Here is an 8465-nt window from a genome sequence, read left to right on the forward strand (position 1 = left end):
CAGCAAGCAGGAACCTGGCTGTGCAGTTTCTTGCTGTTCTGCGTTTTGTCACTGCCTTGCTCCACCTCTCCCCAGCACCCCAGCTCCTTGGTGGCTTCATCTCCAGGCAGGTCCATACACACCCCCAGGGCAGCCAGACTTCGCTTCCACCTTCCCCACCCCTTGACCTCGCCTTCCTCAGCTCCTCGATCCCCAGCAGAGCACTTCCAGCCCCTCCGGAGACATCACCGAGGATCTACGAGGGAAACAGCCACGCTGCAGTCACCTGTGGGCAGAGCCTGATCCAACAGAGCAGAGGTGCTGGCAGACCTCCCTCCTCGCCAGCCAGAGCACGGATGCGCGTGGCCTCAGCCCCCTGACCCTCTGGTGCAGGACCAGACCCGTTCCCTGGGGTATCGGGTCGGGCAGCGCCCACCTCCGCGTCCGCTGCTGGCACAGGTGCTGCGGTAACCCAAACGCAGGGCTCTGCCTTGGCACGGTGCCTCGGGCTGGGGTCTGATCAGCTCGGTGGAAGGCGGTAGGTGCCTCCGTCCACGGGCAGCACCGGCTGCCCCAGCACTCGTGAGGGCAGAGTGTGCTGTGACCCATGAGCAGAGGTCCCACTGGATGCTGTCCTCCTGCCCGGAGTCCTCTCCTGGGAGCGGATGCCCCTTGCAGCAAGAAGCAGCCAGTCTGCACAGTCAGTGCGGTTGTTTGCAGACCCGGCTTCAGGTCGCTTTTCCACCCGGTCTTTGGATTTTTCTCTGGAGGGAGGAGCTGCTGCTCGGCAGCTGGGCTGCCACCCCGCAGCACTGGCCTTGGCTCTTCCTGGCCTGAACGAAGCCAGACCAGAGGGTGAAAGGGCAGGGAGGAAAGAGGCAGGGTCCAGCCCCAAGGCTTCCCCTGTTCTCTGCTGGGGCTGGGCGGCCAGGGCCAGAGCTTGCCCTGACGTGGGCTGAAGTCCCCGTCAGCCCAGAAGAGGCTGGCTTGGTCGTGCAGTGACAGGCGCTGATCTCGGAGGGGTCCTGTCTCTAGCCACTGCTCACAGCTCTTGCTCTGTGTGTCACATAAATAAATTATGGGCCATAATGTCCATGGGATAGTCCTCAGGATGGGACCCATCATGACCATGTCAAGGGATGGTGAACTCAATAGCCGGGGAGCCCTGTCGTACTTCAGCCAAGGGTTAATTTCACCTTCTTGCTAACTGGAACATTTATGATTTTATCCCTAGCTTTTGACTCTTATGTGACTTCTGTCCATAGATCAAACAGCCCTCTAATGCCTGGTACATTTTCCCAAGTTTGTGCATGCATTTAATCACAACCTCTAGGTTTCTTTTCTAAAAGCTTTAGCTCTTTCTGTCTCTACCTCAAAGACATTTCCTAATCCTCAGATCGCTGTCTTTTCTGTATTCTCCAAAAGTTCATGTTTTCTTCAGGTGAGATTCCAGGTCAGACTCCACAGCTCCAGAGCCTGTTTCTGTTATCCACAGACAAAAAAAATTAATCTTCCTCACTTCTCCCCCGTTCACATAGCTGGAAAGGACAGTGCTTGTCCATGCGGCTCCTGAACCCTCGTCAGCCGCTCCTCTGCAGGACGCAGGCCGTCTGTAGGTATGGCCCGTGTTCCTTCACTCTGGATAACGGCATTTGGCCGTATTAAACACGCTGGCTATGTCGGCACCAGTAAATTAAAGAAGGCCGGGGACCGCTCCTGGGCACTGAAGCATGATCATCCATGCTGTTTTGTTGTTATTAGAACAGCCCAGGACAATTCACACTTTGCCAGACTATCCCCAGGAACTCTTCAGGTGTCAGCACGACCCTGGACCACTCCTGATCAGCAGTCTAGATGCATACATCTGGCTTTGGAGAGCTGAACAGTAGTGATGGGGACAACTCCGTGCCACCTGCCCTCAGGGTCCGGTTTCAGGCCTCAGGGTCTGAAAATATTCCTGAGCACATTTAATTAACTAGTAGGTCAGAGCCATTTTTGGCACGGTCACTCGAGAGCTCTGCAGGACTGTCCTGGCGTGAGGACTACTCACCCTGTGCCGACCGCTGTTATCCACAGCTGCTGTGAATGCTGTCGATGCATTTACTGCTGGACCGTTGCACACCTCTGGGGCTGATCGTGCTCCCCGATAAACTCCGTGTGAAACTTCCCTCCAGCGGGGCTTCACTGGGTCCAGCGGGAACAGAGCCCTGCTCTGTAATCGCTGCGGCTCAGGATCCTCAGGGCTGGAGTGCACCAGGCCCGCCTGTACCTGGCAGCCCCTAAGGAAGGCAAACTGCTGCCCCAGCCCGGAAAGCCGCACTGATCGATGCCCAAACCACAGCACACACTTGCAGGACTGAGAGCAAACTCTGTCCTTCCCCTTACCTGTCTGCTCCAGCAATGACGTGTGTGTAACAGGGCAGCTGACCCGGGCCTGTTAGCAGCTTATGAAGGGAAATCTGTTGATGAGAGTGAAGCAGTACATTAAAAAACGGAGACACACGTGACAAAGCTATGAACTACCCCCCTTGGCCAGTGCAGCGCAGAAGGTCGGATCTCCTATGAAGGGCAGATGAAGCAGACACCAAGGTGACATGCCCAGGAGATCTCCAGAGCCGGCCAGCTCTGCGTCACAGAGTCCAGCTCTGGTCCAAAACTGTCGAGGAGGCTTCTGATACGGAGAGCTCTTCCTGCAGGGGCCTGTGGTTTGCCCCATGATACACAGAAACAGGGACTAGAAACAGGAACGGGAACCCAACGGACTCTCCCAGCGCCGTCAGCCAGAGCGGCACGGGGTGTCCTGCCCTCCATCCCCCCCCCAGCCTTCTGCTAGGCACCCGGCTGCCATCCGAAGCCAGCCCCGGGTCGCCCGCGGAGCCCGGCGCCCTGGGGACGTCCCGTGTCTCCGCCCGGGCACCCCCGGTCCCTCTGCACCCGGTGCCGAGCTTGGCGCCTTTGGCCACAGCCGCAGCTCAGCGGCCGCTCCAGGAGGGCTGGGGCGGTGGGAGCAGGGCGCGATGGCAACCCGGGGGCAGTGGGCCTCGCCGGGCAGCGTCCCTGTGGAAGGGGTGGTCTGGGGGGTACGGGGAGGGGGCTGGAGCACACGCGGAGACCAAAGTGCCCGGTGTTTCGAGGGTCAGAGGACCCTCTGGCTTCGGCTAGAGCCTCTTTGGAGCTGTGCGGGCCCAGCTGGCGCTGGCAGGAGCGGACTGTGGCGAGGGCTCTGCTGGGGCTGAGGGCCCGGCGGGAGAGCAAGCCGTGAGCAGCGCGAGGGCCGGGAGGGGACGTGCGGCTCCCCGGCTGCGGGGAGGATCTGGTTTGCGCTTCCGGAGCGCCCAGGGCCGAGCACCGTCGTCACTGCGCTCTGCTGGTGACGCCCACCATGGTCTTCAGCACCGACTCGCTGCGCGGCCGCTGGGGCGGGAGCGCGGGGCTCGGGGGAGCACAGCCCTGGCTGGAGCCCCGAAGCTGCCATGTGCTGCCCGAGGTGGGCAGTGCGTGGGGCCGCCCCGGCCCCTTTTCCCCCTTTCCCCTTGCGTCATCCCGGGCTGAAAGCGGAGGCGGTTCCCCACCACATGCACAGGGACACAGGGCTCGGGGTGGCACCGCCAGCGCCAGGGCCTTGACCTGCAGCGAGCTGAGGCAAGATGGCGATGGTGACTGCCACCAGTGGTAGAAGTCACAGGGAGCACGGGCGAGGGGGAGGCGGGTGCAGGCCAGGGACCGGCGAGGGCTGACCTCATCCCCCATGCAGGGCCGCCATGGGGGTGCCTCTCCTCACGGTGGCCATGCCGGGGCGAGGACTGGCCTCGCTCCCCATGCAGGGCCGCCATGGGGGTGCCTCTCCTCACGGTGGCCATGCCGGGGCGAGGACTGGCCTGGTCCCCCATGAAGGGCCGCCATGGGGGTGCCTCTCCTCACGGTGGCCATGCCGGGGTGAGGACTGGCCTCGCTCCCCATGAAGGGCCACCACGGGAGAGCTTCACCTCACGGTGGCCATGCCAGGCCTGGTTCCCCCTGAAGGGCCGCCATGGGAGAGCTTCACCTCACGGTGGCCATGCCAGGCCTCGTTCCCCATGAAGGGCCACCACGGGAGTGCTACATCTTGGTGAGCATCCCTGTCCTGCATCCTATCATCCCCGTTATACTGTCCGGAAAAACATGACTGAAGTTCGGATGGGTGAGATTTAATGGACTTAGTTCACCTTGAAAAAAAGCTTTTATCTTATCAAAGAGAGCGAGCCTATTAATGTGGCATAATCAGTCTTTGGCATTTTTTTGAACTTGTGTTCACATTTCCTTCAAAATTATTCTGAAGTCTCTCATGCTATTGAAACAAAATTTTCAGGATGGACATTTTCCAAATGTTTTTTTCCTCTCCTGATTATAAGCATCCCGTTCTAGTCTCCAAACACAAAATTGCAATGACAGACTGAAGATATGCTCGCACAGTTATGAGCTCCACGCTGCTGCCTGCTCTTGCCAGAGGAAAGTGGGCCATGTCGGTCTGAGGAAACGTCTATCTTTGAACCTAGTTAGCAACAAAAAAAAAAAAAAAAAGCAAGCCTTCTGTCTGACTTCTTTAGCTGAATGGAAAAATTCACCTCAGTTTCTGGAGTCTCCAAACTTGCCTGGTGTTGGAGACACCACTATGAATTAGTCTGCAGCACTAATTTAGTTAGCGCCACTGAGCTAGGAGAAAGCAGAGTGCTTCCTGGCTCTCAGGTTTGTTTGAGGCTGCTTTGGAAAAAAGCAAGCTTTGGAAAAAACTAAAACGTTTGTTCTAGCAATGCAGAAGGGTCACATTTTTGAGATCACAACTGGAAAGAGATACATGAGCAAAGCATAAAAATAAATGCACTCATAAGGAAGATATAGCAGACTTCAGTCTCTGTCTTTAGCTGTTATTTAAGTACCACATGTGGATCTCAGCAGTAGATGCGAGCAAGTGAATCCAACATATATCCCTCCCGCAGAGATGCAGTACTCCGTAATGGACCATGTCTTGCCACTATCCCACCCCCTGCTCTATTTACACTGCAGAGACATACGAGATGAAAAGATGACTGTCTTGATACGTGGCTGCATTAATTTTTTTGCTCCTAGCCATTTCAGCTTGCTGATGCTCAGACAAGCTCCCGCCAAGACACCTGCGCTGCTCGGGAGAGCGAGGGGTGCATCCTTGGCGACCACGGGGCTGGCTTCCCCGCGCAGCAGCACATCTACCGGACGCTCCTTCGCAGGGCTCTGCTCACAGCTCCCACCTCCCTTGCTGAAAGCAATTGAGTTCAAACATGAGACGTGTGACTGCAATTTACCCTTGAAGCCACTGAGGGGGCATAGGAACGCCTTGCCTCTGGCACTATTTTTGGCCAGTTTAGACAGACGCTGTCACTGAAGTAGGATAACTGTTGTTACTTTCTTATAAACTCAGAGCAATGGTCCCGGCTGAGGGTCACAGCTGCTGGATACACTAATCTCTTTGGGGCTGTAACATGAATTTCTGCCCTGAGCATTGCTCAGACGCGGAGGCGCAGGGAGGGACACGTGCTGCAGCAGCATCTGCAGCTGCTCGGAAGGGTCCTCCCGCCTGCCGGGACCTGCTGTCTCAGTGACACACCTGCATTTCTCCGCCCCGCGCATCGCCCAGGCCCCAGAAGCAGCTCAGGCAGCGTCCGCGGGGCGCAGAGCAGATACCGCTGCAGCCCGGCTGGGTCCGGGTCCAACAAGGGCTGGGCGCTCACCGCCCACCGTGGCTCGCTTCGTCCTGCCGTCATTAATCCGGACAGTTAAATATCAGGCTGTTGCTCTCCAGCTTGTCTCCTCCTTCCCTGCTCCAAGCGCCCTGCGGTCCTGCCCGTGGGAACTAAGAGCATCCCTGCACGTGAACGAACGTGTTCCTGCATCCACTCCAGAGGCTTTTGCCCCCTTCTTTTGCATATCATGTAATTCTGGAAAACTTCCTGTATCCGCAGCCCTGAGCAGGTCTCAGCGTTGGTGAGAGCACAAATGCAGTTTTACTGGGGCTTGTCTGGAGCTGGAAACCTTGAGAAAGCCTTTTGCTGCGCAGACGTTTCCCGTCCAGGCACTCGTCCAGACTGCGGTCTCTCCGATGGACCAACCTTCAGACACTTTGGCTTGCGTCAGGAACTGTCTTAACGACTCCCAACATGCCTATCACACAAATCCCATCTACAGTGTTGTGTGTCGGGCTCCTGGTTCTGTCCGTAACGCATACGGCTTGTGATTTGGGTGCCTGCCTGCCTCCCCATCGTGCACTGGTTTTGTCTCAGAGTGGGAGCAGAAAGTTTGTTTTCTCCTGGAATCTGCAGGTGGAAGGACCGTGGGACTGATCTGGTCCAGTGGCTTCGAGCCCCAGTCAATCTGCAGGCGGGACATGGCTTCGGAGGTCCTGGAGGTGTAAGCAGCTGAAGGCATCAGGATTTTTTCTTCTTATTATTATTTTTAACAACAAATGAAATGGGGGCATCTGTGGAAGTCACAGCAGGTCTCTGTCAGGGCCTGAGCTGTGGCCTGGCACTTCCCCGGGTGGGGACACCAGAGCCGCGAGTGCAGCGACCGCTGCCACAGCACCAGGCGGGTGGAAACCAGGGAGAGCGCCACGAAAAATACGGGAAATCACATTATTTCAAAGATGTTTTAAAGAAACACCATTTTCTTTAATGGTGAATATTTTGAGAAGTGTGCTTTCCATAACACCATTACATATGCAATTTTAAACTCTAAGGCATTATTTAAGATGGTACTTATTAACGGTTTTTACACACTAAGATACATTATTGGACTTGGGCATGATTCATAGACACTTCACATGTACAGTTATGTAATTTTAACTTGAAATTTATCTGTTACATGATCAATAATTAACTGATTTCTGCAGCTGACCTAAAGAAAAAATATTTTTTCTACAGCTGCATTTGAGGCAAGATTAGACAAAATATATTAAATAAAATTCAGAAATTGAGAAAATGTGGATTCTAAGATCTAATGGGATCTAATGTTTTAATAAAAATCTCCCCAACCATGTGCTGACACTGAGCTGACTAATTTGGTACACGATATTCTTCATCCAGATAATTCGTATCCTGGCAGCCTTTGGTTGGCTTCATTCTTCCAATGATATTTATGAACTCTTGAAAAGTGGACATTTTTTCTTCAGCTCAATTGCTTGAATCTGGATGTGGTAATTTTGTTTGCTGAAATCAGAGATCTGGGAAATGATGTACGCCAATGAATTAAGTCTCTTTCAATTTTTTTTTCCTGCTTTGCCATTGTGCTTTTTAGACAGGGAAATATTTCAATGAAAGGGCTTGTCATTGATTCTCCGTTTTCACTTAGCTTTCAAAGAAAGTGTTAAATCATACATTTCAGCACATACGTGATTGATTTGTTCTCATTTCAAGACTTAATTCTAAAAAATTAGCGTATTATAAAAGGAATTTGATAGCCATGAGAAGCATCTGGGCATTTCCATCTTTTTAGTCTTCAAGCAGTTAAAATTACAATGGAACAATCCTCTCGTTTTAGAAAAATATTTTTTAACATCAGGGAGCACATTTTTAAATGCATTTTTCAGATGTAATTTGCATGTAAACACATTTGCGTGTTCATTAGATGTCTTCTGTAATTCTGAAACTCTTTTAGTAGGTGATTTTCATGATTTACCCACAGCAGATTTTGCAATACGAGAGCTGGGAGTTTAGGGGAAGCTAATAACCGTTCTCATTTCCCGCTAGCCTGCAGACAGACCGGTGTCTGCTGCTCCAGCCAAGGCTCCAGCCCCCCAGCTGGACGCGGACCAGGCGGCCGGCACGGACCCCTCCCTCAGGCCCGGCGATGGTTTAACCAGCTCATGGCGCCCGCTTGGTCCGGGCCCTCGCCTGCCCCGGGGACGGTGCCGCCGGGGGACCCTGTGGCTCCCTGTGCCCAAAACGTCCCCGTGCTCGTGCGCGTGATGCTGCACGCGGCCGGGTGCCGCCTCCCTGCCTGCGCCGCGCAGAGCTGCTCCGTGGCAGAGCCCGGGGCAACGGCTCGGGGTTCGCTCCTGGACTCTTAAACGAGCTTCACGATATCACTCATGCCAAGAACATGAGCGACTTATCTTAGAAATTATCATCACCGTGATGTTATAATGCCAATAATTCCCTGGATTTATCAGGGTTTCTTCTGTTGTCTTTCCTTCACCGCAGTGTTTATCCCCAACCCACTCGCCCTGTCCAGACAAGCTGAAAACTTTCTGTTCTGGGATAATCTATGTCGCTAACACAAAGCTGTAATAATTTCGGCACGGTTTGCTGAAGGTGAGTGCAGTGGAGGCAGCAGGTGCTCAGCACCATGGGGCCAAGCTGGGGTCCCTGCCAACAGCAGGTCTGTGCCCGGGCAGAGGGCTCCCACCGGGGAGGGAGACGGGGTCCTCAGCCCGGCACGGGATGGGGCAAACACAGCATCGACCCCCCCCTCCAAGG

General features: G+C 54.6%; 1 long non-coding RNA gene across 1 annotated transcript; it reads left to right on the forward strand.

Annotated features, from left to right (window-relative positions):
- The first annotated feature begins 3410 nt into the window (after positions 1 to 3410).
- Positions 3411 to 7032, forward strand: LOC135327995 (uncharacterized). The gene is made up of 2 exons (XR_010388710.1): positions 3411 to 3466; positions 5095 to 7032. It is a non-coding gene; the product is annotated as an uncharacterized LOC135327995 (long non-coding RNA).
- The last annotated feature ends 1433 nt before the right edge of the window (positions 7033 to 8465 follow it).

Source organism: Dromaius novaehollandiae, chromosome 3, assembly GCF_036370855.1.
Source record: "Dromaius novaehollandiae isolate bDroNov1 chromosome 3, bDroNov1.hap1, whole genome shotgun sequence".
NCBI classification, from domain to species: domain Eukaryota; kingdom Metazoa; phylum Chordata; class Aves; order Casuariiformes; family Dromaiidae; genus Dromaius; species Dromaius novaehollandiae.